The following is a 23,958-nucleotide window of genomic DNA, read 5'->3' as shown; positions in this document are numbered from 1 at the left end:
CACTTTCTTCAGACTAAAGCAGAAGGTTCTGAACTAATAGATTCGGCACTTTGCAAAGACTTTTTTTTTTTTTGTAATTTATACCCAGAGTGAGAAAGAGAGAGAGATTTTAGTGGAAATCTTAATCTGTCGCATGTATTGTGCTGTTGAGCCGGGTGGTAAGTGAGTAACAAGTGCAATGTATCTCCAATTTGCTCTGACTAAGCCTCCCGCCCAACTTCTCATCCGCATGCTTTTAAAAACATTGTCATATGTTTAAATAGAAACGCTAAGGGAGACTAAAAGGCACTCAGCCCAAAGCAGCTTTGCAGAAATGTGTTGGAGGAGACTAAAATAAAATGCTTTAAAATAAAATAAAATAAATGTTACCCAAATCTCTCAAGAGAGAAAGAAACAAGGTGCTCTTGGAGAATCCAGCTGCTTCTTCCCTTCATACTTTCACCTCACCAAAGCTGGGCATAGAATAGAATAGAATTCTTTATTGGCCAAGTGTGATTGGACACACAAGGAATTTGTCTTTGGTGTATATGCTCTCAGTGTACATAAGGAGAATAAAATACATTCATCAAGAATCATAAGGTAGAACACTTAATGATAGTCACGGTTACTAATAAACTATCAAATTGTACTAGGAAACAAATAAAAACAATATACCATATTTTTCAGAGTATAAGACACACCTTTTTCCCAGGGGGGTGAAAATTTAGGTGGGTCTTATACATCGAATGTAGCCCCGCCCACCCACTGGCCCCCACCCTTTGGCCTCTGCCTTGCAGCAATTACCTCCTTGCAAGCAAACAGCAAGAAAAAACAGCTCCTTTCAGCTTCAGCACAGCCTAATTAGCACAAGTTGATTGGATCGGCCTTCCGACTCTCAGCTGATTTGCTCTCAGCTGTTTTGCGCAGGGCCCTACTGCTTGCTGCAAAGAGGTAAATTGCTGGAGCAGATTTTTTTTTCTTTGTGCTAATCAAGCTATGCTGAAAATGAAAATGAAAGTAAAGCAGGCTGTTTGCTGTTTGCTGCAACAGGGCAAAATTGCTCAGAGGCAGAGGGAGATTTCTTTTTCTTCTTTTCCTCACCAAAAACGGTAGGTGCCTCTTATACTCCAGTGAGTCTTATACTCCGAAAAATACAGTAAGTTGAAAGATACAAGCAATCTGGTTATAGTAATAAATGGGAAGAGATAGATACTAGTAAGGAAGAGAAGAATAATAGTAATACAGACTTAGTAAATAATTTGACGCTGTTGTGGGAATTAATTGTTTAGCAGAGTGATTGGCATTTGGGGGGAAACTGTCCTTGTGTCTAGTTGTTTTGGTGTGCAGAGCCCTTTAGTGTCGTTTTGAGGGTAGGAGTTGAAACAATTTATGTCCAGGATGTGAGGGGTCTGTAGATATTGGCAGATTGGTAGCAATTGTTTTTTCTGCAGTTCTGATTATCCTCTGAAGTCTGTGTCTGTCTTGTTGGGTTGCAGAGCCAAACCAGACAGTTATGGAGGTGCAGATGACAGACTCAATAATTCCTCTGTAGAACTGGATCAGCATTTGTTGTAAGGATAAAATCAAGTTTTCATCAAGCCAAAGGATGGCTTCTTCTTTTTTTTTTTTTTACACAATGTGCGCTGTGGGTTACAATAAAAGTCACACTTTAACCTTGCCTGTCCAATCAGGCCAAATTGAGTGATGGGTCCCTAAAGTTTGTAGAAGAAACAATTTCAAGCCCTGCGAGGTAGACTGACTTCAGATGAAAGATAGAGCTCTATTTTATGGAACTAGTCTCTAGCAACACCATTTTTCAAGTCAGTTGGTGCTTTTCCACCCTTCCCTCTTATATCCCACAAAGTCTATGGGAGCAGTGGTGGGATTCAAAAATTTTTATTACTGGTTCTGTGGACGTGGCTTGGTGGGCGTGGCAGGGGAAGGATACTGTAAAATCTCCATTTCCACCCCACTCCAGGGGAAGGATACTGTAAAATTAACATTCCAGGGGTGAAATGCTCCCGGTTTGGACTGGATCACCCGATCCAGTAACGATGGAGGCGGATGGTTCGGAGAACCAGTAGCAAAAATCCCTGCCCCTCCGCCATGCCCAGCTGAGCCACACAATCATCAGAGGCTTTTTTTTTTTTACTTTTAAAAGCATTTTTTCTACAACCTCTTTGGCTGAAAAAATGCTTTTAAAAGTAAAAAAAAGCCTCTGATGATCGCACGGCTCAGCTGAGATCCTCAAAGGCTTTTAAACCCTTTTTTTCTTTTAAATGCCTCTGACGATCCAAGATGAGTTGCCTGATCGGCAGAGACTTTTTTTCTTTTAAATGCCTCTAATGATCAGGCAACTCAGGTTGGATCATCAGAGGTATTTAAAAGAAAAAAAAGGGTGTCCTTTGCGCGCGCACACACACACATACGTGAACAGAAACGAAGAAAGGAATAGTTAGGTATTATTAAGGTGATCAACTTTTTTACAATGAGAAGGAGGACACAAATAAATTGAAGAAAAAAATATTGTAAATAAAAGAAACATTTTATTCATTGCAACAATAATACAAAATACACTATAATATGATAAATGCATAATAAAAAACATTTGTAACAATAACATTTTATATTGTAATTATGCTTACATGCCTATTAATTATTATTTAAATGAGTACTTTTCCATTGAATGAATATTTTTTGTCAATATATCATCTTCTAACAATATATTGGAAATACAGTCAGGTCCAGAAATATTGGGACATCGACACAATTCTAACATCTTTGGCTCTATACACCACCACAATGGAGTTGGAATGAAACAAACACAATGTGCGTTAACTGCAGACTGTCAGCTTTAATTTGAGGGTATGTACATCCAACTCAGGTGAACGGTGTAGGACTTACAGCAGTTTGTATATGTGCCTCCCACTTGTTAAGGGACCAAAAGTAATGGGACAATTGGCTTCTCAGCTGTTCCATGGCCAGGTGTGTGATATTCCCTCATTACCCCAATTACAATGTGCAGATAAAAGGCCCAGAGTTCATTTCAAGTATGCTATTTGCATTTGGAATCTGTTGCTGTCAACTCTCAAGATGAGATCCAAAGAGCTGTCACTATCAGTGAAGCAAGCCATCATTAGGCTGAAGAAACAAAACAAACCCATCAGAGAGATAGCAAGAACATTAGGCATGGCCAAAACAACTGTTTGAAACATTCTCAAAAAGAAGGACTGCACCGGTGAGCTCAGCAACACCAAAAGACCTGGGAGACCATGGAAAACAAGTGTGGTGGATGACCGAAGAATTCTTTCCCTGGTGAAGAAAACACCCTTCACAACAGTTGGCCAGATCAAGAACACTCTCCAGGAGATAGGTGTATATGTGTCAAAGTCAACAATCAAGAGAAGACTTCACCAGAGTGAATACAGAGGGTTCACCACAAGATGTAAACCATTGGTGAGCTTCAAAAACAGGAAGGCCAGATTAGAGTTTGCCAAACAACATCTAACAAAGCCTTCACAGTTCTGGAACAAGATCCTATGGACAGATGAGACCAAGATCAACTTGTACCAGAGTGATGGGAAGAGAAGAGTATGGAGAAGGAAAGGAACTGCTCATGATCCTAAGCATACCACCTCATCAGTGAAGCATGGTGGTGGTAGTGTCATGGCGTGGGCATGTATGGCTGCCAATGGAACTGGTTCTCTTGTATTTATTGATGATGTGACTGCTGACAAAAGCAGCAGGATGAATTCTGAAGTGTTTTGGGCAATATTATCTGCTCACATTCAGCCAAATGCTGCAGAACTCATTGGACAGCACTTCATAGTGCAGATGGACAATGACCCAAAGCATACTGCAAAAGCAACCAAACAGTTTTTGAAGGGACAGAAGTGGAATGTTATGCAATGGCCAAGTCAATCACCTGACCTGAATCCCATTGAGCATGCATTTCACTTGCTGAAGAGAAAACTGAAGGGAAAATGCCCCAAGAACAAGCAGGAACTGAAGACAGTTGCAGTAGAGGCCTGGCAGAGCATCACCAGGGGATGAAACCCAGCGTCTGGTGATGTCTATGCATTCCAGACTTCAGGCTGAGATTGACTGCAAAGGATTTGCAACCAAGTATTAAGAAGGGAAAGTTTGATTTATGATTATTATTCTGTCCCATTACTTTTGGTCCCTTAACAAGTGGGAGGCACATATGCAAACTGCTGTAAGTCCTACACCGTTCACCTGAGTTGGATGTACATACCCTCAAATTAAAGCTGACAGTCTGCAGTTAAAGCACATTGTGTTTGTTTCATCCAAACTCCATTGTGGTGGTGTATAGAGCCAAAGATGTTAGAATTGTGTTGATGTCCCAATATTTCTGGACCTGACTGTATCTGAACAAGAAATATCCTTCATACTGAATTTTACGGCAAGTGCTACAGCTAGAGTATCAACATTCAATCTCGATTCCTCACTTTTCCAAAAATCATTAGCAATTGAAAAAACCCTTTCAACTGCTGCATTAGTTCCAGGGCAGCACAACGTAAATTGAACAAGAATAAATAAATTTTCACATGGAATATGTTCATTTTTGAAATGGCTGAATATTTCCACCCATCTTTTATCAGTTTCAACGTGTTTATTTTCCCATTGTATTAATTATACATATTTGGAAATTATTAAATAAATGATGAATTAATAAAACGTGAATTATTGCGCTCACCTGTGTATGATTGAATATTCACTGAGAAAGAAGTGAGTCTAATGTGTGCGTGTGTGCCATGTCATGTTTCGGTAAGAAGTAAACAAAGCCACTTGCACGCAGCGCACTCTCAAAACAATACTCCTGTGCGGAGCACATGCATCTCATAATCGCGTCTCGCCACACTGTACCGAGCCATGATGAATCATCATGTCAAATACAAATACGTCACATCACACGCAATGGATCGGCTCAGCGTCGATCGAATACGGAGATTTACAGATTAGTCTTCAAATATCAAAAAGGAGGACATGTAGGAGGACACTTTTCGAGAGAGGACAGAACTTACAAAATTTATTTATTTATTTATTTTGTCAGATTTATATGCTGCCCTTCTCCCGTAGGACTCGGGGCGGCTCACAACAATAAAACAACCTGACAATAGATAAAAATTAAATAATATTAAAAGCCAATTGAAATCCCCAAATCCCCAAGTTAAAATCCACGGCAGATAGGGAAGTTGCTGAAAGAGCCATGTCTACATTACCCAGAAGTGGCTAAGAGGCCATTTAAAATTGAATCTTATTTTTTTATCCAACCTTTATTTTTATAAATAATTCAAATCAGAGAACATACCTAATACTCCCTGCTCCTCCCCATGTCAACAACCCTGTGAGGTGAGGTAAACTGAGAGGAAATTATTGGCCCAAGTCACTCAGCTGACTTTCATGCCAAAGTAGATCTAGAACTCGCATTCTCCTGATTTCTAGCCTGGTGCCTTAACCACTAGACCAAAGTGACCAATTCCCATCCCTTTTGATCAACTGACTCTCCTATTAAGAGACTAATTTGCAAAGTGCATAAGATTCTGCATGCTCTTGAACTGTTGCAGGTTATGCAGGAAAACATTGCTACCGAAAGAATTGAGGAACTCTGCCACTATGAGGAAGCTCCAGAGTCTTTGGAGACAAAATGTCCAATTGAAGTCTTGTTCTTCTTGTTGTTGTTAGTTGCGTCCCCATGGACAACTTTCCTCCAGGCCTTCCTGTCCTCTACCATCCCCTGGAGACCATTTAAGCTCACGGCTCCTGCTTCAGTGACTCCATCCAGCCACCTCGTTCTCTGTCGTCCCGTTCTTCTTTTGCACTCAATCTTTCCCAGCATTAGGCTCTTCTCCAGTGAGTCTTTCCTTCTCATTAGGTGGACAAAGTATTTGACTTTCATCTTCAGGATCTGGCCTTCTAAAGAGCAGTCAGGGTTGATCTCCTCTAGGACTGGTTTAATTGCCTTGCAGTCCAAGGGACTCGCAGGAGTCTTCTCCAGCACCATAGTTCAAAGGCCTCAATTCTTTGACGCTCAGCCTTCCTTATTCTACACATACCCTTATTTTCTTCCCACTGCACTATTGTATATGTCAATGACTTTTTTCCCCTCCTCTACTGGTTTTTATCCATTGACAGCACCAGCCAGCTCATTAAACAAAAACCTGTGGGAAAATGAAAAATACTGCAGCAACTCTTACAATTACAGATTAATAGATTCATTTTATTGCTTTGAACAAAAATGATCTATCTAGCCTTTTCAAATTCTGAACCATATTTTGGACAGAGGATCTCCTCCATTCATGGAACCCATAGCAGCTTTCCCCTTCTTTAGAAAAAGTTTGGGGGCATTTGACTGCACTAACTAGTGATTTTGTTGCTGAATTCACAATGATTATTTTTATTTTATTTTTGTCTTTTAATAGAAGTATCTGCTAGCGTGCAGGCAAGCTCTCAGGGCTTCATATGACAAGGCTAAGAACAAATTATACTGCATACAACTTTTGGAAGAAATATCCTTCTGGGTTCAGTTCCAAGTGGGGAAAAAGACACTGGATTCATGGAAGTTGCTTGGAAAGGTTTATTGATGAACAGGATCACATGCCTTGGAGATCTTGGGCGAAAAAAGGGAAGAGATGCTGGGAGTCCCTGGGTTTTATACCCTTTGAACTTCCTGGGGCACAGGAAGAGTATCCTGATTGGTTGCTGTCAGAGGTCATGTCTAGCTTTGTAAGTTGTCTGTGTGCTAAATTTGGTTGAATCTTGCTGGGTGATGCAATGAAGGGCAATTAAATGGCTCAGCCTGAAGGAGATAGATCTTTATTATGTAGAATAGACTGGTCCAGGCCTTAATGGCCCATTAACAAAGGTGGGGGAGGCTGAGTTTCTGCCTCCCTTTTAGGGGAAATATTTTGCCCTTTTAATATTTCCTAAAATATTTCGTTTTCTAGGAGAGGGGTGGGTTTTAACTTCCTACACAACAAAGCAGAATTACAGTAAAATATATGGAAGCAACACAGAACCAGGAATATACCATACAGGTTAACTAATGGGAGCAGGGGAAATCACAGAGGGAGCTTTTTGCTTAATTTCCTCCCAGGTGCTATTAGATATATCAGAAGCACATTAAATCCAGCTTTTAGGAATGCTTTGGGAATTTGGAGCTGCCCATCGAGCACACCGTCCACCACTGTCTTTGCAGAAGCATCCTGTCTCTCTATACACTAGATATCATCAAGGGACCCTCTTCATCTAGTATCCTCATTAGTATGGAATACAAGTCCAGAAATGGAAAGGACTTTTAAAAGTGGATTTGAGAATAGAACTGGCATAAATAAATAATAAAAATAATGTTGCAAATGTAAAAATGCTGTGGCGCGGGAGAGGGAAATGGGAATTGAAATTTGAAAGGGTACCTTGTTTAACAAATCAGAGGATGTTGACTAAAAGGGGACAGGAGGTAATTATATGGAAATATTTCTATTTGCACATTTCACTGGAAGGCAAAGTGGAGTGCGCAACTAATATCTCCACAACTGACAAGAATATTAAGTTTTCTCTTCCTTTTCCTCAGCCCAGCTACCTCGCACAGCATGCGTTCTGTCCAAGTTTCCATTAAGGTGAGCATATCCCAAATTATTAATGAACTGAATTTTAGATATAGTAAAGAATTTAGTGGCTGGCATTAATTAAACTACGAAACAACTCCTCTTGCTGTGATTTGCATTCCAAGTTGGAGCAATTAATTCGCTCACTTAAACTGATCAAGATTTAATTACCATCACTCTGTGCAATTACTCCATAATTAAAGTAATTTGGTTCTTTCCACTTGCTGACACTGTCATTGAACAGCCATTCAGGGTACCAGAAGATGTGATAATTAACGTATAGAGTAGCTGGAGGCAGTTTTCCCCTTCTTGTTTTTCCTTCTCATATTCTCTCTGACTAGGGGGCTGCTTCCCAGCTACTACTTAAAGGCAGTGGTGAGTCTTCGCAGGCCAGCAGTCTCATCCAACCTGGTGATCTCTGGAGGTGTTTTGAAGATCAGAAACAGATAAGCCACAGGCCCATAATGAACTGTTCCAGGACAATGCAAAGCCCAGGCAGCTGGACTTCTTCTGGAGGACATACCAGTCTAATTCTACCCCCATCAATCAGGAATAGATTCTATGCCTAAATTCAGCCTTAATGGGGCTCTTAGGGGTATTTGTGGATGATGATGATGATGATGATGATGATGATGATGATGATGATGATGATGATGGAGATGGAGATGGAGATGGAATAGAATAGAATAACAGAGTTGGAAGGGACCTTGGAGGTCTTCTAGTCCAACTCCCTGCTTAGCAGGAAACCCTACACCACTTCAGACAAATGATTATCCAACATCATCTTAAAAACTTCCAGTGTTGGAGCATTCACAACTTCTGGAGGCAAGTTGTTCCACTGATTAATTGTTCTAACTGTCAGGAAATTTCTCCTTAGTTCTAGGTTGCTTCTCTCCTTGATTAGTTTCCACCCATTGCTTCTTGTTCTATCCTCAGGTGCTTTGGAGAATAGGTTGACACCCTCTTCTTGGTGGCAGCCCCTGAGATATTGATGATGATGATGATTTATGATTATTAGGATAATATAACTCTGCTGTTTTTGCCAATTGGCTTTCTATTGTATTACAGGACTCAGATGGACTCTTGAATGTACGCAGGGCTAATCCTGCCAGTGTTGCTGAGGCATGCCAACACCCTGTTCCCCTGCTTCCATCTGCAATCTCAGCATTCTCTTCTAGCACAGTCTCTACACAAGAAATATGGATACCTGGGATTTTATATAGCAGGTGTGCTGAAAAACTATAAATATAACTGGTAATATAAATTTGTTTAATAAATAATAACTAAGCCTGCATCACTGCATTATAACCCTTTTTTGAAGTACTCAGATTTATATCCAATGGAACAGAGAAAAGATACAAGAATAAGCAGTGAGTCAAAACAGGCATGGTTATTTAGCAAGGGTTGGAGATTTGAGGAACTGCTGTAGTTACGAATTCATTGCATCTGCAGCCTAATCAAATAAATTGAAATCAGTAAGGAAATTTCATTATCAAATTCCTTGGTAAATCTGCATACCTTTACTATGATCTTCACAACAGCTTTTGGAAATGGGTTGCGTGAAAGATAGAAACTACCTGGAGTGAGCAACGAGGTTGGATAGGGTGGGGTCAGGTGGAAATATGGACCCAGGCAGCATCCTCAGCCTGATAGGTTCAACATTGGCCATGCTGGCTAGTTAGACTAGAAGAGAATTCTTTATTGGCCAAGTGTGATTAGACACACAAGGAATTTGCTTCCGGTGCGTAAGCTCTCAATGTTCATACAATAATAGTGATAAGCAACAAAGTTTTGGTCATAAGATGATGGGTAAAAGGAAGTTGATAGTTTTATAACATCTGGAAGATAGACAGTTGGGAAATGCTAATTTAATGATAATACATTTTCTTCAGGCTTAAGAAAAGCAATAATTCTGGGATTCTTTTACAGGGCAATACAAAAGTGAGAAGGGGGAAAAAATCAGGCAGAGGTATCATCAAATACAAAGCCCTGAAAAGTAATTCTGGGAGGGTAGACGCTTTTGACAGAAGAGTAGCAAAAGCAAAGAATAAGAGCACAGTTGGGAGAGCAGGAAGACTTTACATTTGATCAATCAGATGCCTCCTCTATCTAGCTATCCTAGAACATCTCTTTTGGTCAGCTCCAGCACCAGATGATCAATACTGCATTGGGTTCCCAAGGACATCAGTGGTTTCCATGTCTGCAAAGGAAGACCTCTCTTCTCTATCCACAGACCATCTTCTCTGTCTTCTTAGAATTATGCAATTGCATCTTTACTAATCTAATTATTTAAAATACGTATGATAGACCTGTGAACTGCATATGTGTAAAGCCATATTGCCAGCTATTCTAGTTAAAAGATCTGAAAAATTATTTCAGGAAAGGTGGAACAGAAAGAAGCTTATCAGAAATTATGTGTGTATGCACTCATGAATGTATTTTTACAACCCTGTAATCTCTTATTGGGATGGAGTCAGGGCAACTGAATGGAGCTGAACGTTGCTGGCCAGATGTCCTTCCTGATGCCTACACAGAGTTCGCAGCAAATATTTTCTCTTTGTGCCCTGATAAACATCTGTCACTGCCTAGAATTGAACTCTCAACCTTCCGAATGTGAGGCAAGCGTCTTCACCTCTAGGCCACCACCTGGATGATTCAGCAGTTTAAGACACTGAGGTTGTAATCTGGAGAGCTGACAGACCAGTTTCAAGATCCACCTTCCACAGAACAGGGCGGGCTCCCATTACTTGCCCAGCTCCTGCCCACTCTATAGTTCAAAAGCATTCAAATGCAAGTAGATTAATAGGTACCACTGTGGTGAGAAGGTAACAGTGTTCTGTGTGCCTTTGGCATATAGCTATGCTGGCCACATGACCATGGAAATGGTCTGGGACAACACTGGCTCCCTCAGCCAAGAAACGGAGATGAACATCATGCCCTAGAGTCGGACACAACTGACAGGAAAACTTTTATCTTTGGTGTGTGTGTGTGTGTGTGTGTGTGTGTGTGTGTGTGTGTGTGTGTGTGTGTTTTCAAATCATATGATTCACAACAATACTTTCTGTAAGCCATTGGGTCATTGAAGTTTTGACAACCTTATCTTATTTATTTATTTTATTTATTTTATTTATATTTAAATTTATATACTGCCCTTCTGAAGGACTCAGGGCAGTGAACAGCCAAAGGTAAAAAACATAAATACAAAATTTAAAAGCAATTTAAAATATATTAAACAATTTGGCCCAACAATTTAAATACCCCATTTAAAATTAAAATTAAAATTAAACAATTGAAGAAGTTAGGCCAGCCCGGCTTATTGAAATAAAAAAGTCTTGAGGGCCCGGCGGAAGATACGTAAATCCGGGATTGTCCGTATCTCCGGGGGGAGCTCGTTCCAGAGGGCAGGTGCTCCCACAGAGAAAGCTCTCCCCCGGGGACCGCCAATCGACATTGTTTGACCGACGGCACCCCAAGGAGCCCCTCTCTGTGGGAGCATACTGGCCGGTGGGAGGCTCTCGGTGGCAGAAGTTGGTCTCGTAAATCTTCCAGGCTGGTGTAGGTTTCTGAACTGCTCAAATTCCTACCTTATTCAGTATGACTGTGGGATGAGTATCTACCTTACAACACTTATCTAAACAAGATGAACATGCCCTCTTAGTTAATTAGAATTACTGTAACTATACGAGAAAGGGCAGTTTAGACATTTATGTTTCTCCCAACAAAATTCAGAAAATGGTTCCTCAAAATCTAGCCTGTGGATTCCCCTCCCCCCAGGTCTCTGAAATGGCTGTAAAGTAGAAATAAACTCTTTTCTGACTTCATATTGCTTGTCTGTATGCCCCTCTTGTGTTAATGTTAATAATCCCTCCTTAATGGATATTTTTTTCCCTAAGCCAGCTGAGATGCAAGGCACTTTATGGTTGCCTTCCGGCAGATTTGTGTTACTTGCATCAGTTTGTTTTCATTATTTGGAGATTTGAGGATTTGTTCAGTCACATTTAGATGGATTCTCTGGGAAATAGACTGGCTTCTCCCGGTTTGTGCATTTGATCTGGGAAAGCGGTACTCTCAATCTCAAAAATTATTTTCTGTTCCACATTTCAGAGGAAGAAGTAGAAATCAATCAAGTCACTTCTCACCAACAGTAGCTATCTTCAATTTAGGAGCCCAGATTTCACCGTTCTGAATGCTGTCATTGGGATTAGAATGAGATTGGAATGGATGAGCTGAAAGGGGCCATGGAGGTCTCCTAGTCCATCCTCCTGCTCAAGCATGAAAACACCAAATGGTCTAAAGCAGGAGAGTTCAACCTTGGCATCTTTAAGACTTGTGGACTGGCTGGGGAATTCTGGGAGCTGAAATCCACAAGCGTTAAAAGTTGCCAATGAAGGACACCCCTGGTCTCAAGCAACCTACACATTCTTAGTTTCGATGCCCATCTGTACTGTGGCAGCAGGAAAAGCCTCCTGGTCTATAAGGAAGCTGTGATTCTTTTCTTTTAACAAGCCTCTTGAAATCTGATACTTTCAGAGTCGACCAAGTTGAGAGAAATTGTGATGTACTGTACAGGTAGTTGTCGATTTACAACCGTTCCTTTAGTGACTGTTCAAAGTTACAATGGCACTGGAAAAAGGTGGCATATGACCATTCGTCACCCTTATAACCATTGCAGCACCCTCATGGCCATGTGATCAAAATTTGGGCGCTTGGCAACTGGCATAGAGTTATGATGGTTGCAATGTCCCGGGGTCATGTGATCACCTTTTGCGACCTTTGGATAAGGAAGGAACCAGTAGGACCATAATAGGAATCAAAGCTGTTTTGAAACCTGCTTTGTAGTTCCTGAAGTTTTCTTACTTTGCAAAAGAGGCTTCTATTTTTCTACCCTGTTCTCAATGAATTTCTTTTGGATTTATCTTAGTAATACTTTTGAGCTTTAGTATCAGAAGTGGGAAAGCTATTGCTGGTGGTGGCCTTTTTTTTTTTTTTTTTAATGTAGTGTTTCCTTATTTCCAAATTTTCCTGCAGCTGTGATTTTCCAGTATGAAAAAAAATTCTATGGGAGGATTTATCTTACGAAGTTTACCCATAGGATTGAATTGAAACTCAGAAAGTCAGGTAAACTGCAGACCATTGGAAAGTTTATTGAAACTTGCAACTAATCCACTGCAAGCTTGTGTTATAAGAAGTACTTCAAAATTCTCCATCTAAAACAAATTCCATTTCATCACAATAAGTTAGAACTGGGAGGGGGAAAGTGTAGCTTATTTATCCCAAAGGTGCTTTTTCAAAAAAGCAACTGGACTTTCTTTGTTTTTCCTTGAAGACATTTTGTTTCTCATCCAAGAAGTATCTTCAGTTCTGACTGAATGGTGGAAGATTTTATTTATTTATTTATTTATGTAATTTATATGCCGCCCTTCTCCCGAAGGACTCAGGGCGACTTACAAGAACGAACAAAAAATTACATAAACATTAAAATCAATTTAAAATTAATTAAAATTATTTAAAATCACCCCTACGGATTCAGCCCATTTGGTGAAAAAGCCACGTCTTCAATTTGCGGCGGAAGGAGAGGAGGTCAGGGGCTGTCCTGAGGCTGGTGGGCAGCTCATTCCAGAGGGTCGACGCTCCTACAGAGAACGCTCTCCCCCTGGCGGCCGCCAGCCAACATTGTCTGGCTGACGGCACCCTGAGGAGGCCCGCTCTGGGTGAGCGCACCGGAGGATGGGAGGATGGCAGGAGATGATCCTGCAGGTATGGAAGGATTTATATTCCTTGCAGTCATTGGTCATTCGCACGAAGGCCACTTGGTGGTTTATCTGTGCCCTCAGGGTCACCTGAATAGTGCAAATGAGTGTGGAACCTTCTTGGAACTGCTGAGAGAAGGTTCCACATACATTTGCACTATTCAGGTGACTCTGAAGGCACAGATAAACCACCAAGTGGGCTCAATGACTCTCAGAAAGAGTACTAATGACCAGATGATTTCAAGGAATATAAATCCTTCCACCTTCCACTATTCAGTCAGAACTGAAGAAGCTTCTTGGATGAGAAGCAAAACGTCTTCAAAGAGGAACCAGAAAGTCCAGTTGCCTTTTGAAAAAGCACCTTTGGGACAACCATGACCTGGATGACTGAGAATCTCCACAAACATGTAGATTATTTATATTAGTGTAGTGCAGAAACAAAAAATAATCATAATTGACTACTAATATATCTTTAACCTTGAGAATCAACCACAGTTCAACATGTTTTTCTGTGAAAAAATATTATTTTATTCTTGATCTAAACTTAGATATACTTTTAATAATTAAATTATATAACAATTCAAGATTCTGGCACACAGGTTCAAAGCAGCTGTTTTCTAAGTAAAGTGTAAATCTTTATTTCAACAATGCTTCTCCCACTGATCACATTTAACACTGCCAAGTCGAACTTGAATATGTTTGGCGAGTCTTTTTCTCAGAAACATTTTTCCCTTTTATACATAATTATACAGGATTGTTCCTCGTTGCTTTATGCTGTTTTTGTTAAAATGATTTTAAGAATACCATTTGCTTTATTTTCACTGATAACATTTTATTGAATAATTTCATATTATATTTCACTAAAGCATATGTTGATGATGAGCAACTATGTAAGTTTACATTATAATTTAATAAATTGAATTGCATTTCACTATTTATCCCCATCTAGTGGTAAATATCAAGCATTGCATGAGCTATATACCTATCATGCTTCTTCAGAATCAAGATATTATGCCATCATTTTCCAGAGGGATTTAACCTGGAAAAAGTGTCAATATTTCCAGACAAGAGAGCCACCAGTTATTATTTATTTCTTCCTCCTCCTCCTCCTCCTCCTCCTCCTCCTCCTCCTCCTCCTCCTCCTCCTCCTCCTCCTCCTCCTCCTCCTCCTCCTCCTCCTCCTCCTTTTTGTCTTTCTTCCTTCTTCCCTCTCCCTTTCCTGTTTTCCTTCTCCTCTTCTGTGACAAAAATGTGATAATGGCAACTTCATGGACCAAACATAAGTACCATTCATTCAGGGCCATCATAACTGAGCAATCGCTAAATGCATGGTTGTTAAATAAGGACCACATATATGCATGTACCAGTGGTGAAATCCAATTTTTTTTACTACCAATTCTGTGGGCGTGGCGGGCGTGGCTTGGTGGGCATGGCAGGGGAAGGATACTGCAAAATTTCCATTCCCACCCCACTCTGGGACCCCAGAGGTAGTATTTGTCGGTTCTTCAAACTACTCAAAATTACCGCTACCGGTTCTCCGGAACCGGTCAGAACCTGCTGGATTTCACCCCTGGCATGTACACACACAAACATATTATAATTTACCAATCACACATTGAGTCTGTGCCATCCTAGTGCACATGGCAGCACAACAGAGAAGGTGAGCCAAAGTCTGAAAGCCAGAGCCCCTGGGGTTGGAGACAACCCTCTTTTTATATGACCCTTATACTCACTATCACCCAGACTGGCCGTTCAGCAGCCTTGGCTGTTTCATTGAAAATATTTCCATTTCTTGAGCCTGGACTATAACTGGTACTAAGTTAAAAATAGGCTCCCATTTCCAGTATTTGCCATATTCACAGACTGACAATTCCTAGAATGGATTCAAGATAATATAAAGGCTCACTTAGGCCTTGATCCAGCAAAGCCATAAAACAAGTGCTTAATGTTTAGTATGCCTGTAAGTAATCCTAATGGACTGGTTCACCCAAAATTGCGATTAAAAGCTTTGTTGGCTAAATTTAGTACAGAGGATGGTCTTCCAGGCTGCTCTACAATAGCGACCTCTGCTGGGCAGCTAAAGCTAGCACTTGTATAACTGAGGGGTCCTTGGTGCTCTCCGAGCTTGCTTGATTTCTTGCAGACGTTTCATTATCTTAACTAGGTATAACATCATCAATGCTAGAAAGGAGTGTGTTTGCTGCCAGTTTATAGTCTGGTGTCTTGCCTCTCTGTGTGGGTGGGGGACGGTCTTAGAGATTCTTTGGTTGGGGTGTTTACTGATGGCTCTTTGACAGTTTCTTGATTGGGTTGTTGCTTACTTTGATTGTTGATTTGAAGTTGACCTTGGAGTTAATCTATGATGATCTGAGTGCTGATTACTGGTGAAGAGATGCTGAAGTCTTTTTCTCTTTTGGGCTGGTTGATTTGTCTCTTTTGCAGAGTAGTCTATAGATGTTGTTAATCTCTATTGATGGCTGATTTGATGGCACTCTGGTGCCAGGTAGTTGGGCTGAGGCCCAAGGACCTCTCATTTCAACCCTGAGCTACAAATATTCTCCTTTATTGGTACTTGTATAACTTACACCAATAACTTAGCAAAGATGTGTAGGCTTCAACTTCCAGAGTGGGGAATTCTGGGAACTGAAGTCCACACATCTTAAAGTTAACAAGCTTGAAAAACATTAATCTATTTATCCAAATCTGTCACTATCTGTTGTTTGAGTTTATTATAGTTATTCTCCTTGAGTGTACTGCATCTTGCTGTCAGATATATCCCCAAATACTTAACCTTGTTTGTGACCTGCATCTTAGATACTTCCGCCAATTCTTCTTTTTTTTTTAACATATTTTTTTGTCAAAATCTTTATTTTATCTTTATTTATTTTCAAAACTGCTACCTTTCAAGTTCAATGCAATTTTAATACAATTCATAGGCTGTGCCAATGAAAAGAACAAGCCCATAAACCTTTAATATTGCTCTGTTTTGTATACTGTAGGCATAGATAGCCCCATACAGAATGCAGGCAGGAGTGACTAAAGCATAAATGACTGTGAGCAAAGCAGAATGTGGTGCAATTGATGCACAACATGAAGCTGGGACAAATTCCTCCTAGCCAGGTCTGCTGCCTGCTCCGCAAATAGGAGCCTGGATACAGAAAGACACCCAAATTGTGCACTTGTTAAGGATATTGGTGTTGTGTTACCAACCAGCAGAGTAAATGCACAAGGAAACGTTGCTGAGAGCAATGAATAAGAGATATGCAAACTGGTTTATCAAAAGCTTACTTTATAGTAGAAAAACAGTCTCATAGTCTTTAAACAAATTCCAAATCTTTGCCAGTAAATCAGTCCAGTAGTTACAGATATCTTCTTACCAAACAAACAGTAGTTGGTTAGAATAACAAACTCACTCTGGTTCACAAACCATGATGGTAGCATCCATCCAACGATGATAGCACAATGGATAGCACTCCTCACACTATGGTAGCTTATCATCAACTCCATACACAATGGCAGCATATCATAGCAGCTTCATCAAACTGAATATGTTGCAGTACTTTACTTAAATACTCTCACAACCTGTGATTATCTAATTACAGCATGACTCAGCATTACAATGAATCAGCAAGAAAAACTTTTAAAGTCACATAATACATTTACAGATATCCTAACAGCACTGATAAAGTTTGGGGTAATGGAACCCTATTCAAAAGAAGAGTTGAAAAGTCCAGCAAACTAGGGGACTCTAAAACCCAGGACCATTTAGTTTTACTGGTTCTTCCTCATCCAAACCTTCACAGCCTCCAGACATCAAGGGAGAGCCTCCACAGTACCCCTTTGTCAGCCCAGATTGGAGATGGCACTGGGTGTCATCAATATACACACCATGCTATCAGGCAATCTCAACCAATGGCTCCATATAGATATTAAACAAGAATGGGCAAACTGTCAAACTCCGAGACACCCCGCAAAACAGGGGCTGTGAATTAGGCCTCTCCCATCCGTACCAACAATGCTGGGAACCAGCTCTGACAAAAAAGGAAGAGAATCAGCCCAACCACCGTGCAATCCACTCCCATCCCCCATAGCCAATCCAGGAGGTTATCATAGTTGATGGTATCAAAGGGCCACTGAGAGATTAAGGAGAGAGCCTTGGTAGTACAAGGGTTTAAGGCACCCTGTTATTAAGCTGCTTAAGACCAGCTGCCTGCAATTACTGCAGGGTTCGAATCTCTCCAAGGCTCAAGGTTGACTCAGCCTTCCATCCTTTCTAAGGTAGGTGAAATGAGGACCCAGTTTGTGGGGGCAATAAGCTGACTTTGTATAAATATACAAAAGGATGAAGGCTATTGCTGAGCACATTGTAAGCCGCCCTGAGTCTTCGGAGAAGGGCGGCATATAAATCAAATTAAAAAAAAAAAAAAAAAAGGAAAGCAAAGATATGTGCACCACTCCCATCCTGCTCTTGCTACAGATCATCCACAAGTGTGATTAATGCCATTTTTGGTCAGGTGTACAAGCCTGAAATTCAACTGAAATGTGCCTACATAATCTGCTTCCTTCAGGTTCTCTGAAGCTACTACACAATAACTTTCCGTGGACTCCGTGGTACTCTCTGAGCCTGGTTGTTTGCTTGTACACATTTCAATACCTAACTATATACTATCATCAGTGCTAGTGAATGTGAGGTTTATTCCAGTGGTGGGATTCAAGTAATTTAACAACCGGTTCTCTGCCCCAATTATTTCTTCCAACAACCAGTTTGCCAAAATGCTCAGAAAGTTAACAACCGGTTCTCCCGAAGTGGTGCGAACTGGCTGAATCCCACCACTGGTTTATTCCCTGTTTATATACAGAAGTTTGTTCTGCCACTGCTGGGGCAGGGGGTTCTTCTTGGTAATTCCTGTGATTTGGATATTGTTTTCTGCTTGTTTGTCTGCTTGCTTGCTTGCTTGCTTGCTTGTTTGTTTCCTTAGTAGTTCCTTGACTAGGGTATTGTTTTCTGCTTGATTGTTTGTCTGGTGTTAATCCCTGCTTGCCTGGGTGTTGGCTGCTGGTGAGGATGTTTTCTGACAGTATACTGTCTGGGGGATTCTGGAAGTTGAAGTCCGCTCATCTTAGTTCTGAAGTTCTGAAGTTTGAAAAGCATTGTTCTATCTAGAACTGTGTTTCTCAACCTTGGTAGCTTGAAGATGGGTGGACTTCAACTCTCAGAATCCCCCAGCCAGCGCTGCTGGCTGGGAGATTCTGGGAGTTGAAGTCCACCCATCTTCAAGCTACCAAGGTTGAGAAACACTGATCTAGAACAAAATTGAGTCTGCAAGGATTCCAACATTTATAAACAGAGTAAAGCAGTCAAACACCTGTGCAAGATCACAGGCATGTTTCATCAGCACTTACCTTGTACGCTACCTAATTTATGTAAAAATTAAAAAGAGTAAAATTGGAAGGAGATTATGATTAGAAGCTACTTTGTGTCCCAAGAATATGTTCTCATCCAACAGGTTAAGCTATGCATTTTTCAGGGTGCCTTAAGTTTTAATCTTGTAATTCTGCTTTCATTTGTATTACTATATATTATATTTTTAATAGCTATAGCGATCAATCATTGCTATGGAGTAGGAAAAAAAGAACTATTTTGCACTAGGCTGCGATACTGTCTTCTTTGTCCTTTGCAAGGTGTGTGTGTGTGTGTGTGTGTGTGTGTGTGTGTGTGTACTGTATATCATACAGTACACACACATAAAAAGCATGTGTTAAATCTTGTGCAACAATCAATTCAACTCCTCAAGTTTGGCTATTCAAATTACTTTTCCAAAAGTACTTTAAAATGCATTAAGTTATTAATTGCCTGCTGGCACTTTAATCAAATGGGGAAATTGACATAGCCAGAGGCATGTGTCTTTTTGCAGAAAGGAAATTTATTTAAGAAGGAACAGCAGCTCTTACTGCTTAATTTAAACTGAGAAAACTGTGGAAAATCAACTGCTATAGAAAATTAATAAAACATTTCCAGCTGCAAACAGTGACTAATTGTACAAGATGAAGACTGTCTGGAATTAATAACTTGCAATCTTCTGTGTGAAGAACCCCCTACCAGTTCAATTTACTGGGAGATTAAATTACTTCTAAGTTTGCCTTATTAAAACAGAACATGAATCAAATGTTACTGAAAGCACATCTATTATTTACTGTCTGTGATATGGATATAATTATTTCCAAACAACTACAATGTAACGTGACCAGTAATATTTAAATGACGCTCAAGCAAATGTGATGGAAGCCACCAAGGTCCTGGAAAATCACCGCTCCCAATGGACTGCCGTAGATTGTTCTTCCATTTTGCCCCAGAAAGTCATTTCAAGTTTTGGAACTGTCAAGAGGACGATTTGTTGATCCTCACTACTCTCATAGCAATAGAAATAGAATAACAGAGTTGGAAGGGACCTTAGAGGTCTTCTAGTCCAACCCTTGCTCAGGCAGGAAACTCTACACCACTTCAGACAAATAGTTATCCAATCTTTTCTTTAAAACTTCCAGTGTTGGAGCATTCACAATGTCTGGAAGCAAGTTGTTCCCCTGATTAATTGTTTTCACTGTCAGGAAATTTCTCCTTAGTTCTAGATTTGTTCTCTCTTTGATTATCCCCCCCCCCCCATTGCTTCTTGTCCTGCTTTCAGATGCTTTGGAGAATAGGTTGACCTCTTCTTCTTTGTGATGTAGATCAGATGTTATCCAGAAATAACATGGTTATTATTGTTTAAATAAATAAAGAAATCAAGCTTTATGGATGACTTTGAAGTTTATTAGTCCAATTTATTTATTTATTTATTAGTCCAATTTATATGCCGCTCTTCTCCGTAGACTCAGGGTGGCTTACAATGCATTATAGCAATATCCTGCATACTTTTATGTATATACCTGCTTATTAGGGCTTTTGCCCCCCCCCCAAGCGGTCTTGTTCTATACAAAGCTGGCTTATTGCCCCCACAATCCAGGTCCTCATTTTACCTACCTCGAAAGGATGGAAGGCTGAGTCAACCTTGAGCCTGGTGAGATTTGAACTCGCACTAATTGCAGGCAGCTGGCAGCTAAGTGCTAGCACTTAACAGCACTTAATCCGCTGCACCACCGAGGCTCTAGTGGTTAGATCTTTATTGTTTCCTGTAAGCCAGCATTCTGTTTTCCATCTGAATTAGATGCAGATGTGCTTGAATTATGACTCTTGGGAGCCTTATTTGGCTTGTCCTTTTATAAATGATACTTATATACTGCTTCTGAATGTGGATGTTCTTGACCGAAGGAAAATCAAAGAGGCCAAAATCTAGAAAGGTCAGTTGCATATTGCAGTAGAATCCCATTAGATAGGAAGCTGTAGATACGCCATGTTTCAGAAACATCTTCCTAAACCTCACTATTTAGCAGAATAAACAGAATTTGGAAGGGACCTTGGAGGTCTTCTATTCCAACCCACTGCTTAAGCGGGAAACCCTGCAGCATTTCAGACAAGTGGCTGCCCGGCCTCTTCTTAAAGAGAATAAATGTTGTCTTGTTTGCTGGTTTGTTTCACAACACCTAGTTCATTACAGATTGTGATCCCAGGCCTACCCTTAAGAGAAGCTATGGCATCATTGAGCAGTGGATGGGTAGAAACAAAGCAAAATCAGATACTGATGGGATTCCTGAATTTTACCGAGTTCCTTTGACTCTGTTCTCATGACACACACTCATGGATTTATGCAGGGGTGAAATCCAGCAGGTTCTGACAGGTTCTGGAGAACCGGTAACAGAAAATTTGAGCAGTTCGGAGAACCAGCAAATACCACCTCTGGCTGGCCCTAGAGTGGGGTGGGAATGGAGATTTTGCAGTATCCTTCCCCTGCCATGCCCACCAAGCCACGCCCACCAAGCCACACCACACCGACCAAGCCACGCCCACAGAACCGGTAGTAAAAAAATTTGGATTTTACCATTGGATTTATGTAATCATAACTTTATGAATAGACTCAATTCTTCATTGTCTCATACAACATTGAGCATTCATCTCACAAGGCTGAGTTCACAAAATCTACCAAGTTAAAATGTATTTGGCTACTCCAAATATTAAGTGAACCCAACCATTGGGATTAGATAAAGTAATAGTTTATGACTCTCATCATGGCTGATTTAATAAATCATAGTTAGTGAGGAAACTCTGGTTTAGTGCAATTAAGTGTAAAGCCACTTAAACCAGAAGATTCCAGTAGAGAGGAGTTCCCTGAGGATGGGCTCCAATATGAATCCGAAAACTCGGAAGACTAAACTTCTGGTCCTGGTGACCGACCCCAGATTGGATCCTGCAATATTATCATGGGACCAGTGGTAGGTTGCTACTGTTTCTCCCTGGTTCTTGTGAACCAGTAGTGGAAATCTTGAGTAGTTCAGAGAACCGGTAAATACCACTTCTACCTTTCCCCGCTCCCAATCTATTTGCTGCCTCCCGAGTCCCAGCTGATCAGCTAGAAGGAAAAAAACCATTTAAACTCTTGCCGCAGTGCTTCAAAGGGCCGCCCTACAGCTGATTAGCAGTAAAAGGCAGTGTGGTGGTAGACCAGTGTTCCCCAAAAAACAAATAGGTAGACCGGAACACTCCAGAAACGAATGGTAGACCAATATGGCTCTGCAAGCAGTTAAAAGCCTGGTAGACCAGTACTTCTGCTAAATCCTAAAGAATTGTCACATGACCATCAAAACACGCCCACAAAATAAGCCACACCCACAGAACCGGTAGTAAAAAAATTTAGAACCCACCCCTGCATGGGACACGTATATTTGTCTTCATTTGTGGGTCCCAGTATCACTTATTAGTTAGAAGACCTTGGCACTGTTCTGGTTAGTCACTGTACAGGAGCTTCGGAGGCTCTTATTCCTGGACATTATAAAGAAAATAACATTCATTTGCACTCAGACGAAAGTCCATTGAATAATTGGGTTACCTGAACTAATTAAACAGGCATTTAGAAGCATCAGTTGCTCAAGATCATGGTTTTATTTTCAAAAAGAATTAGTTGGCTTTAAGCTGGCCTTGAATTGCCCTACAACATGGAAATGCGTCAAAAAAAAAAAAAGAAAAAAGAAAGAGGAGTGCTCAGATTTGCATACTAATTGATAAATAATTATTACAACTTGACTTCAAATATGTTTAAAAGTGCATCTGCAAATGTACCTGCATAAGTTGCCCATTTAAAAGGTACAGAATTGACAGAAACTGCAGGAAAAAAAAATCAGTATCTTTCCCCCACAGAAGAAAGCTTGTGAACAAGCAAGGCATTATCTCTGTGCTTGCTTAAAGGTTGGTCTCTTTAAGGCAGGGGGGACAAACTCAATTTCACCGAGGGCCGTATCAGGGTTGTGTTTGACCTCGGAGAGCCAGGGTGGGTGTGGCCAGCATGACAATACTCGTATCGGGGGTCGCCTGTGGAGGCCTGAGCACTCTCCCAGTGAAAACAGGCTCCCGAGCTCTGTTTTTGGCTGTGACAGCCTCCTGCAACCATCTGCCAGCGAAAACTGAGCTTGAGGAGGGCACGCAGGGCCCTCGCAAGCTCTCTTTTTGGCTGTGATAGCCTCCTGCAACCCTCTGCCAGCAAAAACAGAGCTCGGGAGGGCTGTGTGCTGTCCTCGCGAAGTCCGTTTTTGCTGGCAGGGGCCCCACAGGCTGGGCCTTTGCTGTTTCCAGGGTGGCCCCACAGGCCAGATCTAAGCACCCTGTAGGCCGGATCCGGTCCCCAGGCCTTGAGTTTGACACCCCTGCTTTAAGGCTTCACACCTTCCTATCTGGTCAGATCAGACATGAAATGAAGAGCAGTACACAGATGAAACTATCCTCTGACAGCCACACTCATAAAGGATTCTCTTTCATAGGGTACATGGCCACTCCATTTTGTAATGCCATAAAGAAAACACGGTCTGTATGGGTCTTCTACCTGTCCTCAATCAATTTCATGAACCAGAATGTGCTCTGAAATGTCTAAAAAGAAAGGAGCAATTGTGTTGGAATGTTGTTCCTATACTTATTGAGTTATGGGGTGGCCATGAGGACTGAGTGTTCTGTGGTTTTATTCTACAGTTTTATTTCCAGCAGTTAATTAAAATGCCAAGGGAAAGATCCCCTTGAAGACATTCACTGGGGCAGTAAAAAAAATTGGCTGCCCACAACCACATCAATGCCCAATGGTGGAATTCAATTTTTTTTACTACTGGTTCTGTGGGTGTGGCTTGATGGGCATGGCTTGGTGGGTGTGGCAGGGGAAGGATACTGCAAAATCTCCATTCCCACCCCATTCTGGGGCCAGCCAGAGGTGGTATTTGCTGGTTCTCTGAACTACTCAAAATTTCCGCTATCGGTTCTCCAGAACTTGTCAGAACCTGCTGAATAGCACCCCTGTCCATGCCCCACTTTAAATGCATCACATCAGGGATGCCATCTTAACTTTTTGATACCTCCCCCTCCCCTTCCCAATGCCCCTGGTCCCCCAAATTGGCTTTTTCAGCCATTTCCAACAATAAAGAAATGTTATCCTTTATATCCAGATCTTTACAGACCATAGTGAATATGATCAGTG

The 23,958-nt window shown here is 41.0% G+C and overlaps 1 long non-coding RNA gene across 1 annotated transcript; it reads left to right on the top strand.

Moving 5' to 3' along the window:
• Positions 1-6,430: 6,430 nt before the first annotated feature.
• LOC139316153 (uncharacterized) lies at positions 6,431-8,690 on the top strand. The gene is made up of 3 exons (XR_011600346.1): positions 6,431-6,726; positions 7,571-7,616; positions 8,673-8,690. It is a non-coding gene; the product is annotated as an uncharacterized lncRNA (long non-coding RNA).
• The last annotated feature ends 15,268 nt before the right edge of the window (positions 8,691-23,958 follow it).

The sequence above is a fragment of the Pituophis catenifer genome, unplaced genomic scaffold, assembly GCF_029215685.1.
Source record: "Pituophis catenifer annectens isolate HBS135680 unplaced genomic scaffold, rPitCat1.0.hap2 SCAF_1, whole genome shotgun sequence".
NCBI lineage: Eukaryota > Metazoa > Chordata > Lepidosauria > Squamata > Colubridae > Pituophis > Pituophis catenifer.
Note: the sequence above shows the minus strand (reverse complement) of the source record. Positions and strands in the feature narration are given on the sequence as shown.